Source organism: Pieris brassicae, unplaced genomic scaffold (genome assembly GCF_905147105.1).
Source record: "Pieris brassicae unplaced genomic scaffold, ilPieBrab1.1, whole genome shotgun sequence".
Taxonomy (NCBI): domain Eukaryota; kingdom Metazoa; phylum Arthropoda; class Insecta; order Lepidoptera; family Pieridae; genus Pieris; species Pieris brassicae.
The window spans coordinates 38,967-51,727 of record NW_025576209.1 but is presented as its reverse complement, the minus strand read 5'-3'; the positions used below and the strand labels follow the sequence as shown (position 1 = coordinate 51,727).

Sequence of the window (12,761 nt, the reverse complement as noted above, 5' to 3'; positions counted from 1 at the left end):
TATTCGTTTCATAACGATTAACTAATTCATGGGAGTTACACTCCGAGAGCATAGCCAGACGTAGGCACTCTCTTCTACATACAGTTATTCGTTTCATAACGATTAACTTAATCATGGGAGTTACACCCCGAGAGCATAGCCAGACGTAGGCGTAGCTGAGTCGGCGATGCCACTTAAATTCCCTGGGAGGTTGGAGGTTCCATCTGGCTGTTACAGGGATATTCAGTTGCGCAGCTAGGTTTAGTGTCTTCGAAGAATAATAATTTCAGCGTATTAAAAACGCTGCTACTAATTGCCTAAGCTAGTTTTTAATTGGACCGACGTGGGGTTTGGATCACATCCACAATTACAGATGTCAAGTATTATTATAATAAGTGTTTATACCTCTTTCCTGTCGGTCGAATCTCCGTTCAGTCGAAAAGCTTGTCCAGCGACAGTTGTTCCAGGGGCGTCTTGTCATCATTCATCTGAAGGTAAAATAAATTATATAATTACTAGCTGCCATAGAATGTGGTTTTAGATTTGAATTTGATTTACACTTCGGTCTAAGTAACACGTGGTTGGCTAACACCAAAAATTAAAAAAGTTCATACTTTAGCCTCAATAACACGTGGTAATCATGATATTGAATTGTAGCTTATATGACACGTTTGTCGGTTTACCATAGCAGTGCCATCTATTGATCACTTACTCAATTCAGTCGAATAATTCGAATAATTGTGACTGTCAATTAATTATAGACAAATAATTTGCAATAAAATAAAATTGCGACTATAATTAAAGATCTAAGCTACCCTATCTCTTAAGTTGGACCAGACCGCTCACGGTGTGCCAATTTAATTTAAAATCGGTTAAGTAGTTTAGGAGGCCATCGCGGACGGAAGTACTTTTCAATAAAATTTTGAAACTTACTTTGGCAAATATTCCAACTGCAACCGAATGGCTTAAAATTTGATCTGCTAGGCGCTCTTTGATTTTCTGTTTGCCATTCTGTACTGGTTGTAAGTGGTGCTGGGTTAAAGCTGGAGCAAACACGGTTGGGATTCTCGCGATCTTTATTATAAAACTCCTCTATGTGGCTCCACTTTACTGTACCTGCAATGGAAGGTTATGATCTTATTCTCAAAACAATTTTAACCAATCACAGGTCAAGCGGCAATAAGAAAATAAATATGGTACAGCAGAGGTACATCAATTATTAGTTATTTTAATTAGGCAATAAGGCAATACTAACAACTACTTGATGCAGGGAAATAATTGCCAAAGGCCACTAGCGGATAAATAAGTCAATGGATGGTCATGGTTCAATGGATAAATAAGTCATAAAAAAGTTTTAATATCTTTCCGCTGTTCAATTAATTAAATTATTATACCAACCTATGTTTAGTTTTCTGTTTATTTGTATATCTAGTGTAATGGGCCTTAGCATTGAGTTTTACGTTATATGTCAGATTTTTTCTTATTGACATTTCATCAAAAGCCATTTTACATAAATTATCATTGACATCTTGGTCTTTTGTGATTTCTTTTACTGTCTGTATTACTGGGCTGTTGATTCCACATACCATTGGAATTTTGTTCAATAATGCCTTGAGAGAGCTGACAAAATAACCTAGTATTGTCTTTGGTTAACATAGCTTTTACACATTGAAAGAAACCAATTTTTTATACCGGATTAAAACTATTTGTATTATTATAAAATTATAATTATGTATAATAATCCAGTTAAAAAAATATTTTCTTTCAAAATAACCTAATCAATAATATAAAACAAAAGTTTGATTTCTTATAGATGCTCAAGACGTTCACTTTATCATCCAGTGTCCATCTCATTCCAGTTAATTTTCTTATAAAGTTTTTCAGTTGGCTTTGTAATAGTAAAGAAAATGAATTATTTAATGTGCTTTTTAATATTTCATTGCTAGGTTCGTTTGATGTTAGTACACTTAATATAGATCTTTTGGAGTTTTTATCACCTTGAAACTTTTTTCAGAGCCTCACTATTTCAGATAGATTTTTTCTGCATCTCTTAGACAGCGTTTGCTTTTGAGGTGTAAGTTCACTGAACTTTTTCACGTCCAAGTCCTACAAAATACCTTTGCTAGTTGATGGTTCCTGGAAAATATACAAAAATAATTGAATAAAAAATTCGAAAAAGATAACAAATCCAATAAGTGGATGGAGAAAATAGAAAACTTTTAATCATCCATATATCACCTAGATGTGTGTCAGAAATGTACTGCCTACCTCTATGTAAAAAAGCATGACTATAAAAATTTGTCTATTTGACTTAGGTAGAATATGAATGTAAATACTCACTTGGATGTCATAACTTGCTCTATATGGACTACAATGTTTGTTTTTTAATTGGTCTATATCCTCCTCTATTCACTCTTAATCTAACTTGTTAAGTCTTTTCCTATCGCTGCTGGTAAATGAAGATTCATTCAAATGATTTTCACATAGTATCCTATGCTGGGCATTCACTGTTTTTAATGATTCAATGGATGTCCCATCACCATTAGGAAAACAAAATTTAGCCCAAACTTTAACACTAAAAATAAAGTTTTCATTAGACATAGTTAATAGTGAAGCTGTTTTGGATAATCTTTCCAATATGGACCGTCGATTTAAATGCCCATTTTTTTGTAGATAGTACTCACTAAAAGAAAGAGTTTTGCAAAGATTTAGGTTGCGCAAACTTACGGTTCATGAGATACATTTATTAAAACTTTTCACACAAATTGGTAAGTAACAACACGCAATTACAAAATATATTTGACAAATAATTGATGTCAAACGTCAATCACTTAGTGTAGGGTTCCGAAAATTTTCAAAGTATCGATACTACTCTGGTATCGACATTAAACTTTCTAATATGGATCATCGGTTTAAATGCCCATATTTGTTTTGTAGATAGTACAAAAGTTATTGAAAATATCGATACTACTCGGGTATCGATACTTTTTGGTGATCACTAAATTTGTTTTTAAGCCATTCATTTTGTTTAATGGCGTCCAGTCATCGTTTGTCACCCTTGCAGTAGAAATCGTTTTACGTACTCCTATAAACTTACAACGTTTGACTACCATGGCGTCTCCGAAGCCCATTGTTTGAAGAGTTAAGTGAAGTGCAAGTGTTGGACTCAAATTAGCCGCTTGTCACGGCCTCCTCTTCTGCGCCGATCCTTGACGAACCGGTTGCTGGTCCTAGTGGGCTGACTAGTCCTGGCGAGGAATTTGCTGCGATGCCCAGACTTACTAGGTCATCTGGCAGAAGGCTTAATCCTTACTCGGATGAGTTAAAGTAAGTTTTGATTTATGTTATTTCAGGTCAGGTTATAAAATAATAAATCATTAGTAAAAAAAAAAAAAAATTTGCTTACTGGAATTTTGAAAAAGTTGGATTGCATAAGGTCTGTTGTGGATTTTAAAATGAAATTTATAGCTGAAAATATTTTTTTCATTGTTTGTAACTTTCTGTATTATCTAATTCTGTATTATCGTGTACTTTTTTAATATCAAAAAAGTACCCAAAACCGAATCAGAGCACCCCACTATCCACATGGTCTTGTCTGCCCTACCCCTAGAGTATATATAAAAGCTCCGAAGTAGCCGTCAACCCCCTCCCCGCCCCTCTAAAACCTCAAATATCGACGGTCCATATTGGAAAGATTAACCGATCTACTTACTTCAGAGGCCCATTCTCGGACGGAAGAGGGAACCTATGCAAGGATAAGGAAGAATCTTCTTTTGATGGTATACCGCATTTTGAGTATTTTCCCTACCATGTTTTGGCAAAGTACAACACAAAATCGTCAATATGACTTACCTGTAAGTGAAGTTTTATTATACATTGAGCTTTGAGACTTTAATACTACCCTCAGTTTTCATTTGATTGAAATTGTAACTACACGTGTGTAAATCCAGTTGTAATGTATCCTCGAACGAAGGCGTACATAACCAAAAGCGTCGCGTAACAGGTAACGCACGGCCGCCGCCCTAACGACCACTTGTCGCTGGATGAGACAATGAACTGCTGCAGGTATCGGGAGAAGATCCATCAAAGTCTAATACTCCAGGTGAAGACATACAGTTTGATCTTGCAGTAAGCTTACACTTTACAACTTTTATCTAAGTATTCTAATCAATGCACCCAATTTGAACCCAGAGGAAAAGACCGCAATCTCAAACAGGATTAATATAGGACGCAGGTTTCAAATGAAACCAAATGCTACAGCTACTTCTTGTTTAGCAGAGGCCACTCACAGTGTTCTTGTCTGCGGAAACAAGAAATATGTACCTATTAAAATTACTTATGGATACGGATTCCAATGTGACACACAATACCAAGACTCAGTCACACGACACAACTTTATTCTATATAGCCTTAAAAGATCTAAAAGAACAACTTCAAGGAACATAGGTATACAAGTACCTATTCAGTAAGCGATTAGTTGACTACAAGCTCGCATCAAAATCAGAAAAGGACAAAGAAGGTCAAAAAGAATTTAATCATAGGCAAAAGGGGAATCCAGGATGAAGGAGCTTGCTCACAGCCTACTATAGGCAGTCGCGTCCAGCGCCGCGCGCGCCACCTCGCGCTCACTGGTAGTTTATCAATGAATGTTATTCACTTATTACTTGTGATACAACTCTATTATCGTGGATAAAAGGTTATAAAATACCTTTTTCTTGGTCAGCGATGTTCCTAAAAGTAAACTATATTCAGAGACTGAACAAAGCAAATTCGAACAATCTATAAATTACAACAAAAACACTCCCGCACAAGGCGTTAACCGACAGATAACCGTTTGGCACCGTTAGGTGGCTATCTGAGGGCCGCAGGTAAACCCGCGTTCATAAATTGAAGCGAAGCGACCAATGAGAGGGCGGCAGGCAGCAAGGCAGCGATCGGACTGACCAATGAGAGGGCAGCAGGCAGCAAGGCAGCGGTCGGACAGCGCGTGCGCACTGGCAAGCGGCGATGACTCACACGGAGCGAGCGAGATGGCACTACAGCACTGATGACTCACACGGAGAGAGCACTGGAGCAGACATCCGCACGGGTCGGCGGTCGGAAGCGAAAGTGGCCCCTGCGCATGTGTCACAACCTCTTTTATAATCACAACTCCCTCCTCCGACTCGACCATCCCACTTCGGGAAAATGGTCGAGTCAATTCGTAACAACTCGTAAACAACCGAACGAGTCAAATGAGTAACTATTGCACATGCGCACTTGTAGCAAGATTCTTAAGAATATGTTTCATAAAAATGTTTAGAATTTAGAATAATTAAATTAATATTAGAAGCTAACACAAGAAATATTAAGTTTATGTCCTCCAGCTACACTGAATGTTTACAAAATATTCAGGACGCTAGAACACTTCTTGAAGCTAAAGGATTTATTGTAAATACTGAAAAGAGTAATGAAATTCTTGTAAATTCTTGGGTATATAATAAAATGTAGAACTTAAATCTGTTAATATGATAATAATAAACAAATTTTTCAAAATCTCGCACAATTAGATGGCTTACGTGCCTACCTCTGCCTGTCCAGCAGCAGAATATGGCTGGTTTTACACGAAGGGTCTAGAGAGTAAATATTTTAACCATCGATAGTTTTACCGGACTTACAATGGTATCGTGCGTCAGACCAACCTATAAATTAAATTAAATCGGTTGACTTTTGTTAAGAAATGTATAGTGATTCAATTCAATTTCCTCATCTTACTAAAATTACTAAAGAACTTTGGCGATGGGGCGAAGGCTTACACGGTTTCCTGGTCAATTTATTTAATGGCTTTCCATCGTTTGCTATCATATTTAAAACGTTAGGAAAAATTATTAACGGCAATGAGTTTGGCATCATATTTGTTTTCCTGTGGACTACTCGAACGTGGTGACCGCTTTTCAGAAGGCTCTTAGTTTCGGGAACCATAATTTTCTAACCTAATGAAACTTATCTCTCATTCCAGCAACCGAGAAGAGTGCCTTTGTCATCAGTGTCATCTATAATATAAAAAATGAATCGCAGAATGTGTAGGTAAGCGCATAACTATACAAAGCCTGAACCAATTGTACCAGTTCTGTTTTTTTAATGTTCGTTGAAGTTGAAGTTGATGGTTTTAACATTTTCATTGGTTTACATTTATAACATTTGTTTATAACATTGGATTACATATTAGTAATATATAAGAGTATAATGAAATAAATTTTATATTATGTTATGTTTTATTTATTTTTCCTAATATTTCATTACATTACATGGTTATGATAAATAATAATTTAATTTTATAGGTAGATTAACGACATAACTTATTAAAATTTTAACTAACTTTCTTCTAAGAAAAATAAGTACTAGTATTTTATATGTACAAAAGGACATTTAAATACAACATGTTTGTTTCTGCTAGAATTAAGAAGAATATATTAATTTTCCAAAATAATAAATAAAGCTTGTTCTTTCAGTTACGTCTTGATTTCCTTCATTAACTTCTTGACTTGAAACTGTATCAAGTGTTGGAACTAAAACTTCTGCCGGTATATCTACAAATTATAATCCTTACAAATATTTTGCATAACAGCTGTGGCAATAACAATAGCTTGAACTTAAGCTAGTAATAAATACAATGTTAAAGCGACATTTCCATACTCCAAATTTTCCGAAAAAGACAAATATTTTAACCTTACATCATGTTTCATTTGGGTCACATATCTTGCAACTTTTTGACATAGTATAATTATTAATACTCTAAATTATACTATATATTTACCTCTCTATAGTATTCCTATTCTTAATGTGTACTTCATCATATCTCTGGTCAGTCAGAGAAATGGTGTTAATGAATAAGGTATATTTGAGTAAGCACTATTAACAACCATCCAGTGATTTCTCAGTAGACCTGTACGATATTAAGCTATAAACAAATATACCTGTTAATTTAGTTGGCACATTTATCAAGTTCTACCTTCTTATCAATAAATTTGAATTAACTTGTAGAACTGAGTTTACAAAAGTTGTTGCATCATGAGCGGCACCAGGCCATGGGGAACAACATTAATATATTTTATTTCTGCATCACACACAGCTTGTACATTTAAAGAGAAATATCCTTTTCAATTACAATATTATTCACCAATTACGTCACCTAAAGAAAATAATGCTGCTTAAAATTATTACAACTTCATACTATAATGTACAATGTTAAATAATATATAAATTACTTACATGATGATTGAATTCGTAAATGTGGCATAACAAAAAACCACAAATAAAATATTTAAATTTTTTTGGTTCAACAGTTTATGTGCATGATAAGTTATATAAGACAAAATTCGATGTTAAGTCATGTAAAGGTATTCTTGTGGGATACGAACCAAACGGTTATAAAGTTTGGAATCCTAAATGCGAAAAATTTATTACTGTCAGAGATGTCATAGTAGATGAGACAAATTACTTCAATCCAGGCCTGCGTTGCGACCTGAAGAGAATATAGTAAATTCTCATGATAATGTTAACATTGACAACATTTCAAAGTCAATAAAGTCTCAAAAAACTGACAGATATAAATCAGATACCTGTAAATCTGATGATTATGAAGTTCCTCAGAAAATTCGCAAAACTAACCATGACATCGTCGAATTTGAACAACCAAATGCACATTCTGATGATCTTTCAGTGGTCGTAAATAATGAGGACACAACCAGTTGTATTGAACCACGTAGGAGTGATAGGCTTAAAGTCGTCCCCCTATTTCTTATAAAGAAATCGATGATAACCTTATGTGTGCTAGTTCAATTTTGTGTAAAATACCAAATTCGTTTCAAGAGATTAAAACACGAGACGATAGAGTTCATTGGGAAGGTGCAATTAAATTCTCTATTTTTAAATAAAACATGGACTTTAGTACCACGGCCAGATAACAAAAATATTATAGATTGCAAATGGATGTTTAATATAAAAAATGATGAATTCGGAAAGCCTTTACGCTATAAAGCTCGACTCGTTGCTAGGGCTTTTAGCCAGGAATATCTCATAGACTATAATGAGACTTTTGCACCTGTTGCAAGAATAGCTAGTTTTAGATTTATTATTGCTTTTGCTAATCAATATAATTTACTTGTACATCACATGGACGTAAAAACTGCATTTCTAAATGGGGTACTACAGGAAGAAATATATATGAAAGTTCCAGAAGGGGTGTCTTGCAAAAATGGTTATGTGTGTAAATTAAATAAAGCATTATATGGGCTAAAGCAAGCCGCTAGATACTGGTTTGAAATTTTTGAACAGTCTCTTAGGCGGGAGGGTTTTCAGAATTCATCAGTAGATAGATGTATTTATATACTAAATAAAGGAGATATACAGAAAAATATATATGTGGTACTTTATGTTGATGATTTGGTAATAGTGAGTGCTAATGTAAATACAATAAACAGTTTTAAAATATATTTAATGAGTAAATTTAAAATGACAGATTTACATGAAATTAAATTATTTCTTGGAATTAAAATAACTCGTTGCGATGATATGATAATGTTAGATCAAAGTGCTTATATTAAAACAGTTTTAAATAAATTTTGCATGCAGGATTGCAACAAAAACCTGCAACTACTCCTATGGATAGTAAACTCAATTATGAAGCACTAAACTCAGAAAAAATTACACTGCTCCATGTCGCAATTTAATTGGTTGTCTAATGTATATAATGCTATGTACTCGACCTGACTTAAGCACTAGCGTTAATATATTAAGTAGGTACACAAATTAAAATAATAAAGAATTGTGGCAATGCCTCAAAAAAGTGCTTAGATATTTAAAAGGCACAACTGATTTTAAATTATGTTATAAAAGGTGTGAATATAATAACATCTTAACTGGGTATGTGGACTCCGATTGGGGAGGTAATGATGTAAAGAGTACAACCGGGTATATATTTAAATTGTTTGAACATTGTTCAATAACCTGGACAACAAAGAAACTGAGTATATGGCCTTATATGAAGCCTTTATGGCTTAAATCTTTGGTAAGGAGTATTCATATTGATATATCCACTCCTATTGTAATATATGAAGACAATTAACTGACAGACAGACATTTTTCTAGGGAACAAATAGAGAAAAATGTAATAAAGCTAAAATACATTCCCACAGGTCAACAACCTGCAGATGCGTTAACAAAACCATTACCAGCGGTTACGTTTCATGAAATGAGGAGAAACATGGGTTTACAATTATAATATTTAATGAGTTGGCTATTATTTGTTATTAATTTAATTATTCTGTTATATTCATTGTGTTCTGATAATTATATGTAATGTATATAATGTATCGAATTTAAGATGATGAAATGATCTGATAAGGTTTTTCTGGGTTTTCCCTTATCCGAGCAACAAATGTTGGATCATTATTTTTGTATTTTCCCAGACTCGCTTGGAAGTTATATAGTTCTGTTTAGGCATTTGATTTGTACAAGAATTAATTTTTGAGGGGGCATGTTGATTTATTTGAGTAATATTGCAAAAATTAATCATTGTATTGACTTTTTCCTGTCATTTGAATGAGCGATCGAGCCGCCATCTTGTCGAGGCGCCAAATTGTCTTTACCTCACTCTGCTCCAGGTCATTTCTGTTTCATTCCAATGTGTATCGTGGTAGGAAGCAGACATATCACTTCCAAGTTAAACAGTAAATATATTTCTTTATTACGGATACTGTGTGTATAATTATCGTGCCCTAACAAGAATTACAACAGTTCTTAACTGATACCGCCGTTACTGCACACTCGCAATGTTCGCGAGTGTGTTGCAGGCCTTTTAAGAATTTTTAAACTTAAAAATTGTAATTTATAGTAAACTGAAATATTAAAAAGATTATTACTTATTACTGTTTTTCTTGGAACAGGTGGTAAACGAACAGATTGTCCGTGGACAATCTTAATGTCAAGTTCGCGAGTGCGTTGCCGGCCTATTAAGAATTTGTATGACTTATTTGAAGATAAATATTATAAATAGCAAAATATAGATGTACCTACTACTAGCGACATCTTGTACCAGAGTGTCATCAAATGTTGTCTATGAGATTCTTTACTTTTGTATTTAGAAAATAAAGTTCAGTTCTTTTCCGGTACTCGCTCAGTCACGTTGTTTTATTACAGGTTATGGGCCCAGGCCGCTCCTGGCTCATAAAAAGTACTTAGTTCTCGCGACAGTATAATTATTGATTATCAGGACATTATCGATAATAATAATTCGTGGCAGAATAGGACTAAGTGTGTTGAGTTGTGCAGATTTATTGTGTCGCGTCAGGCATCAGTAATGGCGTCCAGTTCGAACTATCACATTAGTGTGCCGAAACTGCAAGGGCGTGAAAATTACAGTGAATGGTGTTTCGCAGCAGAAAATTTCCTTGTCTTAGAGGGAATGGTTGGGTGTATCAAACCTGAGCCCAACGTTGCTCCAGCAGCTGCAGACGATGCGAGAACAAAAGCGAAGTTGATTCTAACAATTGACCCGGCTCTTTATGTTCATATAAAGAATGTAGCAACATCGAAAGAATTGTGGGATAAATTGAAGATGTTATTCGATGACTCGGGATTTACAAGAAAAATAAGTCTTCTGAGGAATTTAATTTCTATTCGATTAGAAAATTGCACTTCGATGACGTCATATGTAACACAAATTGTTGAAGCTGGTCAGAAATTACAAGGTACGGGTTTTGGCATAAGTGATGAGTGAATCGGATCTATCATGTTGGCTGGATTATCTGAAAAATATATGCCCATGATAATGGCAATCGAGCATTCGGGCATGATAATCACAACCGACGCCATTAAAGGGAAATTGATGGACATTGGACCGGAAGACAGTGATGCCAACAATGCGTTTGCTTGTTTCCGCAAGAATCAAAAATCAAAGAGTGTAAAGAGTACACAGTCTATGTACAAGAAAGATGGTGAGAATGGGCTTAAAGGTCTCGTTACCAGGCCATAAAATTATTAAAAAAAAAAAAAAAAAAATGGTGAGAATGAACGAATGTCGACATCTGTCAAAGAAAAACAACACGTCAAATGTTATAATTGTAAACAACATGGCCACTACCGTAATCAATGCACTTATAAAGATAAATCTTATAAGAATTCTGAAAATAAATCGTCAAAAACAAGTAATGCATTCAGTGCCGTGTTTTTTAGCAGAATATTTGACAAGAGTGACTGGTATGTCGACTCTGGGTCAAGTTCGCATTTGACAAGCAATAAAGATTGGATGGTCGACGAATGTTATTCTGGGTTCACCAAGGAAATCATGGTTGCTAACCAGAATAAAGTCCCAGTGTTGTGTTGTGGAAAAGTAAACATAACAACATCAACTGAAGGATGTGACTTTAACATAACTGTTGAAAAAGTGTTGTGTGTGCCCAAATTATCTACCAACTTATTGTCAGTAAGCCAACTGATATGGCAGGGTAACAAGGTGTATTTTACAAGCGATGGATGCGAGATATTTAATAAACAGGACACTCTAGTAGCGACTGCATCACTTATAAATGGAGTTTATAAACTAAATACTTCATCTTGTTTGGTGGCAGCAACAGCAGAGTCTCCAGAAGTTTGGCATCGTAGATTGGGACATGTCAACAGTGATAACATGAATAAAATGCAGGATGCTGTGGAGGGGGTCAAATTAACTGAGAAGGCCGACATCAACAAGTCCAACTGTATAGTGTGCTGTGAAGGAAAGCAAAGTCGGTTGCCCTTCGATAATAAAGGGAACAGGAGTACTAAGCTATTGGAAATAGTACACAGTGATATATGTGGCCCAATGGAGAATGTATCGCTAGGAGGATCAAGGTACTTTCTCATTTTTGTTGATGATCACAGCAGCATGACATATGTTTATTTTTTAAAAGGTAAAAATGAGACTTTACAATATTTTAAAGAATATAAAGCAAGAGTTGAGAATTCAACGTCAAATAAAATAAAAATACTTGTAAAATAAAAAGTGATAATGGCACAGAGTTCTGTAACAGAGATTTTGATAATTATTTGAAGAAACTGGGTATAATTCATCAAAGAACCAATCCCTATACTCCTGAGCAAAACGGGCTTTGTGAATGTATGAATAGGACTCTGATCGAGAAAGCAAGATGCCTTTTATTTGATGCAAGATTAGGCAAGGAATTTTGGGCTGAAGCCTAATGGCTTCAGCACACAGAGACAATAGACACAGCAGTCTATTTACAAAATAGAATTGTAAAAGGTGGATTGAACCACTGTACACCGTACAAGTTGTGGACAGGAGGCAAACCCAACCTCAGTCATTTAAGGATTTTTGGTAGTACTGTCATGAGACATATACCCAAGGAGAGAAGACGTAAGTGGGACAAGAAATCAGAACAATGCATACTGGTTGGTTACCCTGAGGATGTCAAAGGGTATAGGTTATACAATCCTTCAACAAAGGCTATTATAACCAGTCGAGATGTTGTCTTCATAAATGAAAAGTTATCTCATCAAGAAAATATGATTGAAATGGAAGTGGTAGAAGACAAACCAGCAGAAAATAGTCCACATACATCTTCAGTGGGAGAGGTGTCAGACCATGATGGAGAGGATTCATTCATTTTAACGAATGACATGGATGAAACCTATGTACCAGAGGAGGAGTCCATGACATCTGAGGAAGAACAGCAACCAGAAACCACATCAAAGTCACAACGGGTGAGACAAAAACCAGAAAGGTTTGGATATATGTGCACAGA

At 35.1% G+C, this 12,761-nt stretch overlaps 3 long non-coding RNA genes across 6 annotated transcripts; 1 reads left to right on the top strand and 2 right to left on the bottom strand.

Moving 5' to 3' along the window:
* Nucleotides 1-212: 212 nt before the first annotated feature.
* On the bottom strand, nt 213-2,789 carry LOC123719754. Of its 2 annotated transcripts, none has more exons than XR_006755833.1 (5): nt 2,707-2,789; nt 2,320-2,554; nt 1,977-2,115; nt 913-1,095; nt 213-467 (listed from the first exon to the last, which is right to left on the bottom strand). It is a non-coding gene; the product is annotated as an uncharacterized LOC123719754 (long non-coding RNA). The 2 variants fall into 2 exon arrangements; XR_006755834.1 differs by having other exon boundaries at nt 2,664-2,787.
* A 31-nt stretch (nt 2,790-2,820) lies between these two features.
* On the top strand, nt 2,821-6,082 carry LOC123719755. 3 transcript variants are annotated; one of them, XR_006755835.1, is made up of 4 exons: nt 2,821-3,306; nt 3,697-3,833; nt 3,983-4,107; nt 5,978-6,082. It is a non-coding gene; the product is annotated as an uncharacterized LOC123719755 (long non-coding RNA). The 3 variants fall into 3 exon arrangements; XR_006755836.1 differs by having other exon boundaries at nt 2,822-3,306; nt 3,983-4,081; XR_006755837.1 differs by lacking the exon at nt 3,983-4,107 and having other exon boundaries at nt 2,823-3,306.
* A 406-nt stretch (nt 6,083-6,488) lies between these two features.
* On the bottom strand, nt 6,489-7,977 carry LOC123719756. The gene is made up of 3 exons (XR_006755838.1): nt 7,231-7,977; nt 6,776-7,150; nt 6,489-6,548 (listed from the first exon to the last, which is right to left on the bottom strand). It is a non-coding gene; the product is annotated as an uncharacterized LOC123719756 (long non-coding RNA).
* Nucleotides 7,978-12,761: the final 4,784 nt, after the last annotated feature.